This window comes from Tamandua tetradactyla, chromosome 9 (genome assembly GCF_023851605.1).
Source record: "Tamandua tetradactyla isolate mTamTet1 chromosome 9, mTamTet1.pri, whole genome shotgun sequence".
NCBI lineage: Eukaryota > Metazoa > Chordata > Mammalia > Pilosa > Myrmecophagidae > Tamandua > Tamandua tetradactyla.
This window is the reverse complement of record NC_135335.1, coordinates 73,866,710-73,885,813: the sequence shown is the minus strand read 5'-3', so window position 1 is coordinate 73,885,813 and position 19,104 is coordinate 73,866,710. Positions and strand designations below refer to the sequence as shown.

The following is a 19,104-nucleotide window of genomic DNA, read 5'->3' as shown; positions in this document are numbered from 1 at the left end:
TGTTCTTCATTTCTTTTTCCTCTCTCCTTTTTTTTTTGCCTTCTGTAATTTTAATTGAACATTTTCTGTGATTCCATTTTATACCCTCTCCTTGCATTATAACTGTATTACTTAAACACATTAAGTGCCTCTCTAAAATTTCCAATTTACATTTTCAACCAATCTAGATCTTCCCTCAAATAGCACTGAACCAGTGCATATGTTCTCCAGGTACCTTATAACAGTATCCCAAATTCCTTCCTTCCATCCCCTTATGACATCGCAGCCATTCATTTTACTTCTCATATACTATAATCACCCAGTGCATTGTTACTATTATTACTTTAAACATACAGTTATCTTTTATGTCAATTCAGAATAAGAAAAATAAATTTTATTTTATCATTTATCCCTTCTCTGACACTCTTCCTTTCTTTATGAACACCTTTGAGTTTCTGAAATATTTTTTCTTCTCCCTAAAAGTACTTTAAACAATTCTTGCATGAAAGATATGTTGAATATTCTAAAGGTTTTTTGTTCTCAAATAATCGATATTTCTCCTTTGCTTTTTAAGAAAGATATATCTGGATGTAGAATTCACGGTGGATACAAACACTTTAAATATGTCAGTCCACTCAATTTTTGCTTGCATGGTTTCCGATGAAAAGTCCCTTGCAAGTCTTATCCTTGTTCCATTTTAGGCAATGCATGTCCTTCTGGCTTTTTTGAAGATCTCATTTTGTCATTGGTTTTCTGCAGTTTGACTGTGATATACCTAAGGGTAGCTTATTGTTTACAGGTGTATGTTTTTTTTTTTCCTAGTATGTATTCTGATAGGTATTCCCTAGCTTTCCAAGGTCTGTAATATCCTGTTATCAATTTATTAAAATTCTTGGCCATCATGACTTCAAATATTTCTTATACCTCCCTCTTTCATCTCTTTTTGGTATTTCAATTGCAAATGTTATAAATTTTTAAATTTTCCCCCACTTCCTAGATGTTCTGTTCTTGAATTTTTTTCCATTTCTTTTTTTTTTTTCTTTGCATTTCAGTTTGGAAAGTTTGTATTGACTTACCTTCAACTCACTTGGAGTTTCTACTTCCATATCTGTTCTACAAATCAGTCCCTCACATATTCTTCACTTCTATTGTAGTGTTTTGGATTTCTAGATTTTTCTTTTGATCATTTATTTCAATTTATCTGCTTATATTATATATTTACTCTTGCATGTTTTGTACTTCTTCTGTTAATTTCCTTGATAAATTAGTCAGTAATTTTAAATTCCCAGATACAGGTCATGTCTGAGTGTGGTTCTAACAACTTTTCTGCTTGTTCAGACTGTATATTTATAGTCCTTTGGTATGTCTTGTGTTTTAGTGCCCAGGCTGCTTAAGCAAATAACATAAAACGGATCAGTTACGTAAAGAGAATCTATTTGTTCACTATTTGGGGGCTGGGAAACCGTCCAAATAAAACATCATCAAATTAATGTTTTCTCCCTGAAGACTGTGGCATTCTGGGGCTGATGAGTGGTGATCCTTGGTTCCTCCTCATATCACAAGGCACAGGGTAGTATGTCTTGGTCTCTGCTGTCTCTTCTGGGTTCTGAGACAGAAAGTTTCTGTCTGAAATCCATTCGTTTATAGAACTCCGGGAATAAGATTGAGACCCATCCAGAACGAGGTGAGTCACACCTTAACTGAAGTATCCTCATCGAAAAGTACTACTTCCAATGAGTTCACATACACAGGCATGGATTAAATTTAAGAACATGTTTTTCTGGGATACATACAGCTTCAAAGCACCACACCTTGTAATTTTTTTTTTATTTTTAAGCCAGACTTGTTGTAATGGATTCTAGAAACTGAGATAAATATAGCCCTTTGGTGTGAGGATTCTGCATAAGAGTTGTACTGTGTGTTTAATGTTTGCTGAAGCTATAGATGCCAGAGGCTTCAAATTCCTCTAGTGCCCTTCTTTTTTTTTTTTCCTTGCCATTGGGCTTCTTTCAGCACTGTTTCTCATAAAGTACTTCTCATAGAAAGATAGGATCTTGCAGCCCCATTATTTGTAATCTTCTATTATTATACTTGATCCCTGTTGATAGAGTTGGCAGGGGTATGGGATGGAAAACATTCTATAGTCCTATGAGTAAATCTTAATCTTTTAGTGGACCTCTGTCTATGGGCTGTGACCTTCATATGTGTTTTTCCCATGGCTGTGACCTTCATCTGTGTTTTTCCCAGTAGCTCAGTTTCCTTCCCCTTTAATGAAACAGGAAAGCTCTTTGGACCTGGCGTGGGAGGAGTATCCTAGTCTGTAATGACTATCTTTTTACTCTCCAGATTAGGTCTGTAATAGAGAAGATTCTGCACATCTGTCACAATAATTATCTTCTATTACATCTTCAGAACCAAGAGAGAATATTCTCAGTCGCTGTGACAACCTGATGAGGTTCCTGGAGTTAAGGACCATTAAAGGGTGGGGACAAGATTGCAACTCCCAAGAATTTCTCACTTTCAAGCTAGTCACAATCAGTCTCCAGCAATATTTCTCTTAAATATGTATCCTAGTTTGGAATTGCAGTGACGCTAGTCCAAGACCTAGTCCTGATTCTGGACTTACCTGTCTCTCGAAATTTCTGGATGGTAGGTGAATTCTGAAACCTCAGCACTCTTATGGGTCCAAGAAAAGTCAGTAATTTCAATTTATTTTTCTTGTAAGAAAGGAAACACATTGGGCAAAATATATTCTTATAATATATAACCTTTTATTCAAGGGTTACATTCATGCAAATATCTACTTGTTTTTCTTTTCCTTCTAGTACCTTCAAAGAGTTGGGATATTTAATTATTTATATATTTAATTAATTTTTTTCCATAAGGCATAATTGTCTGATACCAGCTGATAACAAGCTATATTGCAATTATCAACACCAGAACCTCGTATTGACATTTTATATAAAGTATTAGCAAATGTTTATATAATATAATAATAATGATAATAATGCTCAAGTATGGTATGGCCTCAAGTGTGCACATTCATTTAAATTTATTTAATTTTATATACATATTATACGCACGTACAAATTTACATATATATTAATACAAACGCTTGTGTACACACACACATATTTAGATGAAATATATTTCTCACAAGTGCATCCTGAGGGGTTATTGAATGAATTGGTGGCCTTAATTTTCACTATTACAACTCAGATCAATGAACACTTGCTTAATAATATATCCTAAATTATCCAAATTGTTTATTCTTTGAAAATGTAATTCAATATTTAACTGCCAAAAAAAGAATCCTTCAACAATAGTTACACTCACTGGAATTGAAACATGATTTAGCACCACTTTTCATGCTAACTTGGCTTTCTCATTTTTGAGTCATGTATATTACTCATGCCACCCAAATCTGATGGCAACATTTTCAAGGATACAGTTGAGGTTTAAGGTTATTTTAGAAATAGTTCATAGTGAAATTGAAAGAACCTATGGTCTATATTTATATATATATAAGCTGCAGTTCTGACTTAACAACTTGGCTATGTAACCATGACAATTTCCTATATTTTTTGGCCACAGAGTCTTACTTTTGTAAAACATTTTGAAGAATACAAGTTGGTTTTCTATACAATTATCTTCTGAAGGACCATATATTAATTTTTTTAAAATATTAGGTTTTCAATAATCCTTGCTGACTGAATGATAATTCTATCATCTTTTATTTTCCACTAGCTGTGAATACCGAAAACTAACTGGAATTGTATGCTTCCGTTTTTTGTAACACCTTCAACCATGACATTTTAAGACTTTGAGAATACTATTCCTAAATGATATATCCATAATATCAACAATGAAGATTGCATGGCTATTTTAAGACATCCATAGGTTATCATATTGGATACTGCACTGTGGGTGAAAGATTTCAGTGTAAAATGAGTAGGCTGGTGAGAAACAGAGGTTCTAAAGCCCTAAAGTTTATTTGAAAGATAGTAAGATTCATAAGTCTTCTGCTGTGTCTAAACTATCCAAATGAAATACATTTTTAGTAAAAAGAAAATATAGCATTGGAAAACTGATAAATTTTCCCTCAAGGAAAAAAAAACAAGATTTTTTCTTTGTTAGAGAAGTTGCATATTTATAGAACAATCATATGTAAAATGCAGGATTTCCATATACCGTCCTATCATAAATACCTTGTACTGGTGTAGAATTCATGATACATTTGATGAAAGTACATTTTTAAAACTGTACTACTAATAATAATGCAAGATATAAGTGTTTGAGTATGGATTTTTTTTTTCTAATTTTTATTCTCTTTCCTTATATGCAACCTAACGTTTCTCCTTTTAATTCCATTCTGATATATATTTCAATAGTGTTAATTACTTTCACAATGTTGTGCTACCATCATCACCATCCATTAGAAAAATATGTCCATCATTTCAATTAAGAACCTTGTACATTTTAAGCCATGATTTCCCTTCCCTATCTTCACCCTATCCACCAGTAACCAATATTCTAGATATTGATTCTATGAGTTTGTTATTATAATTATTTCAGATCAGTGAGAGCAAACAATATTTTCCTATTTGTGTTTGACTTTTCACTCAACATAATGATGTCAAGGTTCATCCATGTTGTTTCATGTACCAGGAATTCATTCTTTTTTTACAGATGTATAATATTCCATTGCATATATCTAACAGATTTTGTTTATCCATTCATTGGTGGAAGGATACTGAGTTGCTTCCATTTTTTGGCAATTGTGGATAATGCCACCATGAACTGTTTGAATGCCTGCTTATTTGGGATATATACGTAGTAATGGGATTCTTAGAAAATATAGTAATTCTATACTTAATTTTTCAAGGAACCACCAAACTGTCTTCCAAACCAACTGCATCATTTTACATTGCTGCCAACAATGAACGAATGTTCCTGTATCTCTGCATCTTCTCAAAAACTTATTTTTAATTTTCAATGGCAGCCATTCTAGAGATTGTGAAGTGGAATTTCATTTTAGTTTTAATTTGCATATCCCTGAGGGCTATTGATGTTGAACATCAGTTGATGTTGACCAGTGCATTCTGGTCACTTATATTTCTTTGGAGAGATTTCCATTCAAGGAATTTGCCCACTTTTTTAAATTGGGTTGTTCATCTTTTTGTTGTTAACATGAAGGATTTCTGTACATTTGATAGATATTAAACCTTTATCAGGTATGTGCTTTCCAATTATTTTCTCCCGTTATATAGATCGTTTTTTTACTTTCATGATAAAATCCTTTGAAGCACAAAATTTTTTTAACTTGGATGAGTTCCCATTTATCTAATTTTATTTTTGCTGCTTATGTTTGTTTGTTTTTTTTTTCTTTTTTTTTTTTTTTTTTGCATGGACAAGCACCAGAAATCGAACCCAGGTGTCTAGCATGGCAGGCAAGAATTCTGCCAGTGAGCCACCATCACAGCACCCTGATGCTTATATTTTGCACATAGAATTTACAAAACTATTGCCTAACACAAGATCCTAGAGATTCTTCCTTACGTTTACCTTAGGAGTTTAATAGTTCTAGCCACTGTATTTCTGTCTTTGATCCATTTTGACTTAATATTTGTATAAGGTGTGAAGTAGAGGTCTTAAAATAGTTAACTTTATTCTTTTTTTTTGGCAAATGGAGATCGAATTTTCCCAGCACCATTTGTTGAAGAGACCATTCTTTCCCAGCTGAGTGATTTTTGCTCCTTGTCAAATATCAGTGGGCCAAAAACATGAGGGTTGGTTTCTGAGCTCTCAATTTTATTTCATTTGTCTGTATGTCTGTCTTCGTGCCAGTTCCATGCTATATTTATTACTGTGGCTTTATAATAGTGTTAAGATGTAAAAGTTTTAAGATTGGGAAGTATGAATCCTCTCACTTCATTCTTATTTTTCAAGATAGCTTTAGCTATTCTGGGCCCTCTTTCCATAAAAAAAATGGTGACTGTCCTTTTCCATGTCTGTAAGGAAGGGTGTAGTAACGTTGATTAGGATTGGATTGAATCTATAAATCACTTTTGGTAGGATTGACATCTTAACAGTATTTAGTTTTCTAAACCAGGAACATGGAATATCCTTTCCATCTATTTAGATCTATTTTGACTTTATTTAGCAATGTTCTGTAGTTTTCAGTGTACAAGTCCTTTACATTCTTGGGTAGATAATTTGATTTTCTCTGCCTTTTGACTGGAGAATTTGCTCTATTTGTAATTACAGCCACTATTGATTATGCAGAACTTTCTTCTGTCATTTTGTCATTTAGCTTTTTAAGTCTGATACATTGTTTTTTTCCTCAATTGTTCCATTAAAGCCTACTTTTATATTTCTTTGAGTTTTGTGTTTTACTATATTGAGTGCCTTCTCTTTTATATCTTGATGTATTTTTCATAAACTTTCCATGTGATTACCAAGGGGTTAAATTTTAACATCCTAAAGATATAACAATAATATTTTGTTTGAAACCACCTTAACTTCAACAGTACATACATATTATTTATTATGCCCGTCCATTTCCCCATCATTTTTTGTCATCGTTACCACTTATATTTTTGTATATTTTATGTACAAAACATGGATTTATCATTAGTCTTTATGTATTTGTATTTTTGAGCCTGTAGGACAGAGGAAATGAAGCTACATACCAAAAAAATACATTGCAATAATTCTGGCATTTATAATTACCCAAATGATTTCATTTACCAGAGGTTTCTATTTCTTTATGCTGCCTTAAACCACTGTTGAATGTCCTTTCCTTTCATTCTAAAAACTCCCTTTAACATTGCTTGTAGGGAACGTCTAGTGATGATGAAAACTCTCCGATTTTATTTATCTGGTAATGTGTTAATTTCTCCTCATCTTTGAAAGAAAATCTCACTGGATATAAAATTATTTGTTGGCAGTTGTTTTATTTCAGCACTTTAAGTGCCTTCTTGCCTCCATGACTTCTGATTTGAAAATAGCACTCAACCTATTTGGGACTCCCTCGTACATAACACATTGATTTTTCTTTGCACATTTCAGAAATCTTTCCTTGTCCTTTGCATTCTATAATGTGATCAGTCTATGATTGGATGCATTTTCTTCATGTTTATTCTGTTTGGTATTCCCTGTTTTTCTTTGATGCTCATATTCATGTTTTTTTTTCCTAAATTTGGAAAGCTCCCTGTCTTTATTTCTTTGAAAGTTCCTTCTGCCCCTTTCTTTCTTCACCTTTTGGGATCCCCTTATATTTGTACACATGACTATGTCCCAGAGGTATCTTAAGCTATTTTCAATTTTTATAATTCTTTTTCTTTCTCCTCCTCATCCTGACTCATTTGAATTGTCCTCTTCACTAATTCCTTCTTCTGCCATTTGCAATCTGATATTGAAACCATCTTGGGAATTTTCAATCAATGATTGTGATCCTGAACTCTAGCAATTCTGCTTTGCTCCTTTAAAATTTCTATCTTCATAATAATTCCTATAATGAACTTTTATTGTTTTATTGATGTCCTTTAGACTGTTGAATAATAGTCACTACTGCGCTAGAAGATCTAGATAAAACCATTAGGCAAGATAAAGAAATAAAGGCTCTGAATTGGAAAGGAAGAAGTAAAACTCTCCTTATTTGCAGAAGACATGATCATATACTTGGAAAATACTGAGAAAGCTATGACAAAGGTTCTAAAACTAATAAACATCGTAAAGAGGTGAAATACAAAATCTACAGGCAAAAATCAGTAGTATTTCTATTCACTAGTAGTAAGCTATCTAAGGAGACAATTAAGAAAAAAAAATCCATTCACAATAGCAACTAAAAGAATCAAACATCTAGGAATAAACTTAACCAAGGATGTAAAGGACGTCTACACAGAAAACTACAAAAGACTGCTTAAAGAAAACACAAATAAGTGAAACTAATGCGGCATTCATGGCTAGGTAGGCTAAATAGGTTAAGATGTCAATTCTACCCAAATTGATCTACAGATTTAATGCAATAATCAAAATTTCAACAACTAACTTTGCACAATTGGAAAATTTGACTACATCAAATTTATTTGGCAGGGAACTTGACTAGCTAAAAACATCCTAAAAATGAAGAATGAGTGGGAGGGTTTATACTTCATGGACTTTAAAGCCCATTATAAAGTCACAGTGGTCAAAATAACATGGTACTGGCATAAAGATATACAGATTTATGACTGGAATTGAATTGAGGGTTGAAAAATATACCCTCAGACTTATCACCAATTGCTTTTTTACAAGAATCCCAAATCCACTGAACTGAGACGGAATAGTCTCTTCAATAAATGGTGCTGGGAGAACTGGATATCTCTAAGAAATGAAAGGTGATCCCTACTTCACACAATACACAAAAATTAACTCAAAGTGGATCGAAGACCTAACCATAAGAGCCAGTGCCATAAAACTCCTAGAAGAAAAAATAGGGGCATCTTCAAGACCTAGAGATAGGAGCTAACGTCTTAGACCCTGCACCTGAAGCACAAGCAATGAATGAAAAAGTAGATAAATAGGAGCTCCTCAAGTTTGAACACTTCTGTGCTATAAAGGATTTTGTCAAAAGTGTGAAAAGGCAGTCAACTCAATGGGAGAGAATATTTAGTAACCACATATTAGATAAGTATTTGCTATTCAGTATAAATAAATAAATCCTACGACTCAACAATAAAAGAACAAACTCAGTTATGAAATGAGCAGAAAACATAAATAGATATTTCTCCAAAGAGGAAATGCAAATGGCTAAAAAGCCCATGAAAAGATTTTCATCTTCATTATCTATTAGGGAAATGCAAATAAAAGCCACAATGAGATATCATCTCATCCTGTAAGAATGAATGGCACTTATTAAATAAACAGGAAATCACAAGTATTGCAGAGGATTTGAAGGAAGAGGACCACTTATTCACTGCTGGTGGAAATTTAAGATGTTACAGCTACTATAGAAAACATTTTGGTAACTCCTCAGAAAAGTAAATATTGAGCTGGCCTATGACCTGGCAATAGGATAACTTGGTATATACCCAGAAGATCTAAAAGCAGGGATGTGACAAGACATCTGCACACTGGTGCTCATAGTGGCATGATTTCCAATTGCCAAAAGAGAGAAACAATCCAAATGTCTATCAACTGATGGATCGATAAACAATGATGTTTACATGTGAACAGTGCACACATGTGATGTAATACTATTCAGTAGTAAGAAGGAATGAGATTCTGAAGTATGTGACAACATGGATGAATTTTGAATGCATAATTCTGAGTGATATGTCATGCATAAAAGGGCAAATATTATATGATTTCACTAATTTGAACTAACTAGAATATGTAAGTTAAAAGCCATAAAATGTAGAATGTAGGTTACCTAGACATTGAGAGTTGATAGAGAATGGGGAGTGCTTACTTAGTATCTACAGAATTTTTAACAAAGTAGAACTTAAATATAAATGGATCGATGTGAGGGTTATTTGGATTATATGTAATAGTGTTGAATTGTAGATGAATTTGGTTGAGAGGGGTTGTTTCATTATGTATGTCACTGATTAACTCTAAAAATAAAAATAAGTTCTTTCATGAACTAATACAATTGTGTGATACTTGTACAAAGTGTTAATAATAGAATGGTATATGGTGAAAAAACACTGTTGTCTCTTTCTGGCTGCTGGAATGCAACACACTAAAGACAGATTGGCTTTCAATAAAAGGGGATTCATTTAATTGATGTATAGTTCTTCAGAGGAAAGGCAGCTCACATTCAACTGAGGTTCTTTCTGACATGGGAAGGCACAGGGCAATCTCTGCTGGCCTTCTCTTCAGGCCTCTGGGTTCCAGCATCTTTCCCCAGGGTGATTCCTTTCTGCATCTCCAAAGGCCTGGGCTGAAGTGCAAGTGCTGAGATAAAGTATGCTGAACTGCTTTGGCTGTGCTACATTGAGCTCTCTCATTTAAGCACCAGCCAATTATATCAAACATCATTCGTTGCAGCAAGCATGCCTCTAGCTGACTGCAGATATAATGAACAACGGATGAGGTTCACATGCCATCAGCTCATGTTCACAGCAATAGAACGAGGCATCTTCATCTGGTCAAGTTGACACCTGAATCTAAGTACCATATGTCCATTCCTTGTCAGCTTGGCAACTACACATATCACCTTAAACAATATTAAAGTGCAAAAAATTATCTTCTAACTGAGGGCCTATGAATCTCAAAACAAGTTATCTGGTGCCAATATGCAAAGGAGGACAGTCACAGGATACAGTTTTTCATTTCCATAGGGAGAAATTGGAAAAACACAACAGTCACAAGACCCACACAGTTCTGGAAACCTGTAGGGCAAACTCCATTAGATTTCAAAGTCTGAAAGTCATTTATCATTCAACTTTAGGAAGTGGCAGTCCCTTCATTTGCAAGGTCCTATGCAGTGGCCTGCCTCTTTCTGAATCAACCTTGTGGATGTGGTAGCTAAGTTCAGGAGTCACCTTGGCCAGGTGAACATGCCTAATTCTGTTGCTATGGACATGAGTCACTCTTACATGAACCTCATCTGTTGCTCAGTACATCTGCAGTCAGCTAAGAAGCATGCCTGCTATAATGAATGATGTTTGATTTAATTGGCTGGTGCTTAAATGAGAGAGCTCAATGTAGCACAGTCTAAGCAGCTCAGTATACCTCATCTCTGCATTTGCAACTCAGTCCAGGCCTTTGAAGATGCAGAAAGGAGTCACCCTGGGGAAAGTTGTTGGAATCCAAAGGCCTGGAGAGAAGGCCAGCAGAGATCATGCTGTGCCTTCCCATGCAAGAAAGAACCGCAGGTGAAAGTTAGCTGCTTTTCCTCTGAAAAACTAATGAAATAAATCCCCTTTTATTAAAAGCCAATCCATCTTTGGTGTATTGCATTCTGGCAGCTAGCAAACTATAACAGATTTGATGCCAGGAGTGGGGTGCTGCTACAGTTTGTAAATACCAGATATGTTGGAATGGTTTTTTGGATGGCTGAGGGGAAGATTTTGGAGGAACTGTGAAGAGAATGATAGAGAAGTCCTGGAGTGCTTGAAGAGACTGTTGGTGTAAGTGGAACCACTGCCAATCTGGATGAAGGGGGACACAAAAGGGAAAAAATGGAGTTTGCAGAGTGAGAACCATGGAAGCTTGGGTATAAAGCCAAGAAACCTCATGCCAGGAGAGTGGACCCACCCATATACATGGAGAGGGGGAGTTTGCCCTGAGGACAGAGGATGAGTCTCCCATCTTGTTGCAGTGGAAAAGTTGTGCTGTGCTACCTCAGGCCTTAGAAAATGCACAGCACACACCTTGGGGACTGGGGAGAGCCTGGCTGCCACCACATGGAGGGGTTGAGTGTGTACCCTGGAAATGGCAGAGAGCCCAGGTGTGGCCCCAATGCCTGGAGAGAGTGGAGCCAAGAAAAAGAAAATCTCCTCTATGTTCCCTGAGGTTGATTTGGAAATATGTGGGCCACTGCATAGGCCCTTAGAAAGAGTGGGACTACCATTTTCTAGAGCTGAAGGAAAAATGACTTTCAGACTTTGAAATCCAATGGTGTTTGCCCTGCAGGTTTTCATTCCAATTTCACCCTATGGATCCTGTGACTGCTTCTCCTTTGCATATTGGCACCAGATAATTTGTTTTTGAGATCCATACATCCACACCAGAAGAGAATTTGTGCCACTTTAATATCACTTAAGGTGATGCATATAGTTGCCAAGTTGACAAGGGGTGGACATGTGGTAGCTAGGTTCAGGTGTCAACTTGGCCAGGTGAATGTGCCTAATTCTGTTACTGTGAACATGAGCCTATGGTACATAAACCTCATCTGTTGCTCATTACATCTGCAGTCATTTAAGAGACATGCCTGCTGCAATGAATGATGTTTGAATTAATTGGTTGTTGCTTACATGAGAGACTCAATGTAGCACAACCCAAGCAGCTCAGCATACCTCATCTTGGCACTTGCAGCTCAGTTCAGGCCTTTGGCAATGCAGAAAGGAATCATCCTGGGGAAAGCTGTTGGAGCCCAGAGGCCTGGAAAGAAGGCCAGCAGAGATCAACCTGTGCCTTCCCATGTAAGAAAGAACCTCAGTTGAAAGTTAGCTGCCTTTCCTCTGAAGAACTAATGAAATAAGTCCACTTTTATTAAAAGCCAATCTATCTCTGGTGTGTTGTATTCTGGCAGCTAGCAAATCAGAACAGGGGACATTAAGGACACCACCTTTCCCTCGGCTCCACCCCTTCCAAGCATCGGGGCCACAGCGGGCTTTCTGCCACTTCTGGGGCACATACTCAACACCTCTGTGTGGTGGCAGCCAGGCTCTCCCCAGTACCCAAGGACCATGCTATACCTTATCAAAGGCATGAGGCGGCACAACTCTTTTACTGCAATGAGGTGGGAGACTTATCCTTACCCTTCAGGGTAAACTCACCCTCTCCATGTAAATGGGTGGCTCCGCTCTCCTGCCCAAGGTTTCTTGACTTCAGACCCAAGCTTCCATGGTTCTCACTCTGCAAACTCCATTTTTTCTCTTTTGTGTTCCCCTTCGTCCAGATTGGCAGTGGTTCCATTTACACCAACAGTCTCTTCAAGCACTCCAGGACTTCTCTATCATTCTCTTCACAGTTCCTCCAAAATCTTCCCCTCAGCCATCCAAAAAACCATTCCAACATATCTGGTATTTACAAACTGCAGCAGCACCCCACTCCTGGTACCAAATCTGTTATAGTTTGCTAGCTGCTGGAATGCAATACACCAGAGATGGATTGGCTTTTAATAAAAGGGGATTTATTTCATTAGTTATTCAGAGGAAAAACATCTAACTTTCAACTGAGGTTCATTCTTACATGGGAAGGAACAGGGCGCTCTCTGCCAGTCTTCTCTCCAGGCCTCTAGGTTCCAACAGTTTTCCCTGGGGTGATTCCTTTCTGCATTTCTAAAGGTCTGGGATGAACTGTGAGTGCTGAGATGAAATATGCTGAACTGCTTTGGCTGTGCTACATTGAGCTCTCTCATTTAAGTACCATCCAATTAATTCAAACATCATTCATTGTAGCAGGCATGCTTCCAGCTGACTGCAGATATAATGAACAACAGATGAGGTTCACATAGCATTGGATCATGTCCACATCGATAGAACTAGGCATCTTCATCTGGCCAAGTTGACACCTGAATCTAACTACCACAAATACCTAATGCAAATTACAGACTATAGTTAACAATAATACCTTAATATTCTTTCATCAACAGTATCAGGTGTTCCACACTGATACTAGGGATCAATAATACAGGTGTAAGGAGTAAGGGGTATTTGGGGTTTTCTTTTTTTTATGTTTATGTGTTATTTTTCTCTCTGGAGCAATGAAAATGGCGTAAAATTGGGTGTGATGTGATTGCACAACTCAGTGATAATATTGCATGACAGATAATTTGGGTGGATTATACAATATGTGAATCTATCAGAATAAAATAAAATAAAATGCGCTGGCGAGGTCCTCGGGATGCTGTAAACTTCCTCCATAGGTCCCCAAAGCTAAATTTTCTTGACTTCCCAGAAAATGTAGCTCTTCAACTAACTGTCCCACTGCAGCCTTGAGGAAGCATAGGGTCTTTGAGTCTCCTCCACTGCTGCCTTTTTCCAAGGATGGAATGGAACAATGGCCTCCTTCAGAGGTAGGCCACCAGCAGTCTGAACTTGCTAATCAAAAGTCATGATCACTGATTTGCTGTGCCCATTCCTAGTCTTGGGGAAGAGAACTTTTAGTCCTTTTCTGTTACCAGCAAGTTATCCAGCGGCTGGACCCAACAGCTGGCTGCTGTTAGAGTAGGGGACGGTGCTGTCAGGCAGAGAGAGCAATTTAATTTTCTTTACCGTAATTTACCAGCCTCTTCCTCTTGTTCTTCTCTGGATGCAGTACAGTATTCATATGGCCTCTGGGATTTCAAAATAGCTGTTTCTGACAGTTCTTGCCTTTATAATAGTTGTTCAGTTGGACTGAATCCTGGATGCCCCTACTCTTCCTTCCCACCACAAAGCCAAGTTGTTGTTGTTATTGTTGTTCTTAAATAAATAGTTGCTCTAAGAACTGTTTAAATTGTGAATTATTGTACTAACTGCAATAATTAGCTTAAAATCAGAGATAATTGAGGTAGAGCTTTATTTTATTTATCATAATAATTAAGTTTATATGTTGACTATTTTATACATAGGTGCTAACTTTCCCAGTGTTGTTCAGTGTGAAATAACTTGCAATGATACCATATTAAATTGAGGCAATGATTTTGATGAGAAATTTAAAACATTCATTTCATATAGTGATTTCTCATATTCTGCTCCTATATTTTACCATTGCTATATCTTCACTGCAGCCATCTTCTGATCTTTTTAAAGTGAAACCAAATCTGGAAAATAGGCCATAACTTGATTATGGAAAGGAAAAACAGATTTTTCATAGACATGTGTGTGCTTATTTAAAGGGATAATGAAATTACATCCTTTTCTGATTTGTGAATATTTATTTCTATGAAATTCTAATTAAACACAGTACAAGTTATATTCTGTACAAGTATCAGAATATAACTAAGTGAAAACTTTGCGGAGATACACTAGGTTTTGATTAATGCATTTTAACAGTTGAAAAATACTTAGGGGATTATTGATATAGGACAAGTTTTATTTTGAATCTATTAAATCTAAAAAAAAAACTCTTTTTATTTACTTTTTAATTCCAAAGGGAAAAAGTGTATTTTGTTACCAAATATGAAAAATTGATTGGACTTTTTCTTGTATTCTTACATTTTGTTCTTTTATTTCCTCCCTCTAAGCCCATAATTCCATTGTTTCTAAATGTGATGGCAATGATAATGACGATGATAAAGATGATTTCAATCAATTAAGGTTACTTGAAGAACACTACATGCACTTTATATAAATAAATGGATATTTTGCCTTTTTCCCTGTTCCATGATGAAAGGTTGCAAAAGTTATATTTTCAAAAGACAAATAATAAAAATGTTCACAATATTAATAATAGAAAAAATAAAACTATGTTATAATTCTTTTCATTTCATTACAATTTTGCTGAGTTTTAATCTTTGGTTCTGTAGTTCAGACAATTTTCATACTCTGTGTATAGTGAAAATGAATGTATGTACTTCCCTTTCATTTGAATTGATTACCTTGTCCTTGAGTATAAATTAAATCATCTTATTCTCAAAGCAAAACAATGAAAAAAGGATTATTAAATTCTCCCCATTTTATAGAGATATGAAGTACAGAAAGGATAAATGACTTTCTTTGCATCTCATAGCTAGTAAACAGCAAAGCCAAGACTTGGATTCTGGATATTTTGCTGCAAGATCCATGGTTTTAGCTAATTCATAATGCATCTTAATAGTTAATGGGGACTTCCTTAGAAAAGTATTCAAAAAAAGTGCATATTGCTAAGTGTGAACTGAACAGAAGCTGAATCCTGAAGTGAGCATGATATGTGGTATTCAAGAGTCTCCAATCTTCATGCTTCAATAGTCCCTGAGACATTTCTAAGCTGCTGAAGTTGTCAAAGGAAAATAAAGTCTATTTGATTCTTTCTCTGGGTAGTTGCCTAAAGGTGGACTTTTAACCACTAGGATAGATAGCTAGATGTATAAATTGATCCAGTTAAAATGAAAAGATATAGACAGTTTGCATAATGAAGAAGGAAAAAGAAAGGGGAAAATAGTTTAGCAACACTCTCAGTTAGGGAGAAGGAATCTATTTTTGGATGGGGGGTGGGTTGAAGAATAATAATGAGCAGATATGAAGTAGCTGTAAAGTATGGGCAAATTGTGGAAAGAAGAGGAAAAGTAGCTGAAGAAATATTTCTGTTGAGATGGGTTTATTTATTTTTTACTATATAATGTAAAAGAATGGAGTTGCTGATAAGTTATTTTGGTTCTTACAACTGCAGACTTATACTGAATTTTTGTACCTTACAGCTAGTAAACAGCAAGGCCAAGACTTGGATTCTGGACATTTGGCTGCAAGATCCATGCTTTCAGCTATTTCATGAGATGTCTTAAATGAGAATCATGGAGAACTCACACACAGTATATGGCTTCCCTCCCTTGAACAATCTCTGTTTCTTCTTTAAGCCAAAACTGAACGCACAACTTAGCATCTTTCTCGATAGAATCCCACTCTACATGACATTAATGAGCAATGCTGTTTTTACTAAGAATGTAATTGGGAATACTGGGAATGGAGTTATTCAACTGTAGAAAGAAAAAACTTCAAAATAAAACCCTATTAGACATCAACATCATACCATCTCTGACTAGGGGACCTTTTCCAAGGAGATATAAATTGACCACTGAGTATTGAATTGTGTATCCCAGTTTGGATTTATTCCTCCCCTCGGTACTCATTCTGATGGACATAGACACATTGTAAATGAGATCTCATCAAGATGTTTCTTCAGTTAACGTGTTCGACCAACTTAATCAGTTTGGGCTTTAATTTGGATAACTGGAATCTTTTATAAACCAAATGAAATTCAGGTATAGAGGGGGAAAAAATGGTCACAGGAAGGGAGAAGCTGTAAGAAATGGAAACTGAAAGAGAAAGGAGAAGAGGCTGCTATGTCCATTGTGATGTAACAAAAAAGATAAGATGGTTGGTAGCCAGCTGCAGGACACCACAGTCTTCTGGGGAGGAGCATCACCTTGCTGACATCTTAATTTTGGATTCCTCTAATCTGAAAACTGCGAGCCAATAAATTCCCATTGTTCAAGCCAACCAATTTTATAGTATTTGTTTTAGCAGCAAGAAACTAAAACAGGCTCCTTTTCCAGTTTTATTTATGCAGACCAATTTAGCTCATGCCTGACTTTCTCAATTCTAGCAACCATTGAACCACTAGACCAGAAACCATTCTGAGTTAGTATCTAATGAAAATCATCCAACAAAATTAACCACTTCCCTGGAAAAAAGCTTATTGTGAACTATTAAAAAAAGAGTACTTTTGGCCATTTTGACATGTAGTCATATATATATGTATATGCAATCATATAACATATGTATATAGCATTTATTCATTTAAATAACTTAATTGTGAATACTTAAAAGCTTCATCACCTTAAGATCGCTAAAAACTAAAGTTCTATGGTTATATATCCTTTAACTGAATCTTCGATTTTATTAAAATGAAATACTTAACATTTCAAACAGCCCTAAATACTCTCACTAGCATGAAGCAAATCTAAACTCCTTTTAAATTACTTATAACTCATTTTCAAGAGATGAAAGCTCTGTTTGGCTTACTGATAATTCGTAGTCAGGTAGTCATTTCCAAAAATCAGAAATGAAAGAATACATGCGTATCTGCATGTTTTAAAAAATATATATTACTCTAGTTTTTAATTGTCAAAGTTTTTGAAATGAAAATGAGGTTGTCTTAAAGTACAAATAAAATATTTTACTATAGTCAGTTGAAACATTTGAGTTTTCAGGAACACAGGATCAGGATTGGAAGCACATTATATAGATAACACTGCTGTGCATTAATAAAGAATATCATTACTTGGGTCACACCTTCAAAACTTCTAAGGTCTTTAGACCTTAATATCTGTTTTTGAGTTCTTGTAATCTTATAGTGGTAACAACACTGAAGTGAACAGACAAACTGAGACCATCTTAAGTACTAAATATCCTAATTCATCACACTCAGAAGATAACCTATATTTTCAATTTACTCATTATTTCTACTGTGTGTGTGTGTGTGTGTGTGTGTGTGTGTGAGAGAGAGAGAGAGAGAGAGAGAGAGAGAGAGAGAGAGAGAGAAATGACAACAGAGCAGTATGTATTTTCTTCCATAAAAAGGAATTATTTGAAAGTGTTGATAAGTTGTATCAGTACAAGTTAATATTCAATGAAAACCCGGAATTCTGAAGAATACTTTCATTCCATTCTTTCCAAAGAGCAAATTCTGAAAAGGATTAAATAGTATGAATTGAAAAATTCATAATGAAAAGCCTAAAACAACACACTTATTAGGACCCAAAACCTCTTCTAAATGCTGTGTGTAAATTAAAGGGTTTAATTTTTTCAACAACAATATGAGGTAGCAGCACTTATCTCCATTTTAAATGAGGAAACTGAGGTATAGAAAGGTTAGGTCACTTACTCAACATCATACAGCCACTAGGTGGCAAAGCAGTAACATTAAAACAAGAACTGCCTCATCCATCTTCTAACATAAAAATATATAATAAGACATTTCTCCTCTTGCCCATCAACAAAATAAATTCTAATCACCACCATTATATCACTATCATTGACTCTAAGGTGAGGGGTTGAAAAAATAACATACGGGTCCCTCTTATTTTGAGTCCAAACATAAACTGAGATTAATACATTACCTGCAAAACCAATATATTACAATTTAGATACCATTGATTAAACATCAAAGACACATATAAGTGTTTCCATGGCCCCATCTGCTTCTCTGGATAGATCCAACCAGTGTCTACATTAAATCGAGTTTGGTTAAAACTCAGAAATAGAAACCTGTGGGGTTTATCCAAAATTTCAGTTTATCCAAAAGTTGTCAGAAATATTATTTAGCATTTTGAAATCCATTTGACAGCATGTATTTTTATTTTAAGTAGTTATTGGGTTGTTTTGTTGATAAGGCTGCAAATATCAAAGCTGATACCAGCAAAACAGATCCATATATTACATAACATTTTTATATGCTCTGTTATTTTGTATGTTCTATTTTGGTCCTTCTAAAAGTATCATTGTGTGAGAAATTGTTTGGCATTTTTACATTTACAATTGACTAGTAATGAAAATGTAAATGAAAGAAATGAATAAGAAATTGTCAGAGGGTGAGATATTTACGGTAAAATTTTGCTATGTATTTAACCAACGCTATGTATTGCTACAATTGAACCAATATTTGGCATTCATGTGAAACTTTTTCCAAATTGCCTATATTGAAATGTCATTGAAAACAAACCTTTTTTTTAAAAAAATAGATAAAATATTAATTAGAGAAAGCATCTCGTAATGCCACTATGCTTGA

The 19,104-nt window shown here is 35.3% G+C and overlaps 1 long non-coding RNA gene across 1 annotated transcript; it reads left to right on the top strand.

The window, feature by feature from the left end:
* Positions 1-2,256: 2,256 nt before the first annotated feature.
* On the top strand, positions 2,257-16,336 carry LOC143646158 (uncharacterized). The gene is made up of 2 exons (XR_013157350.1): positions 2,257-2,628; positions 16,016-16,336. It is a non-coding gene; the product is annotated as an uncharacterized LOC143646158 (long non-coding RNA).
* Positions 16,337-19,104: the final 2,768 nt, after the last annotated feature.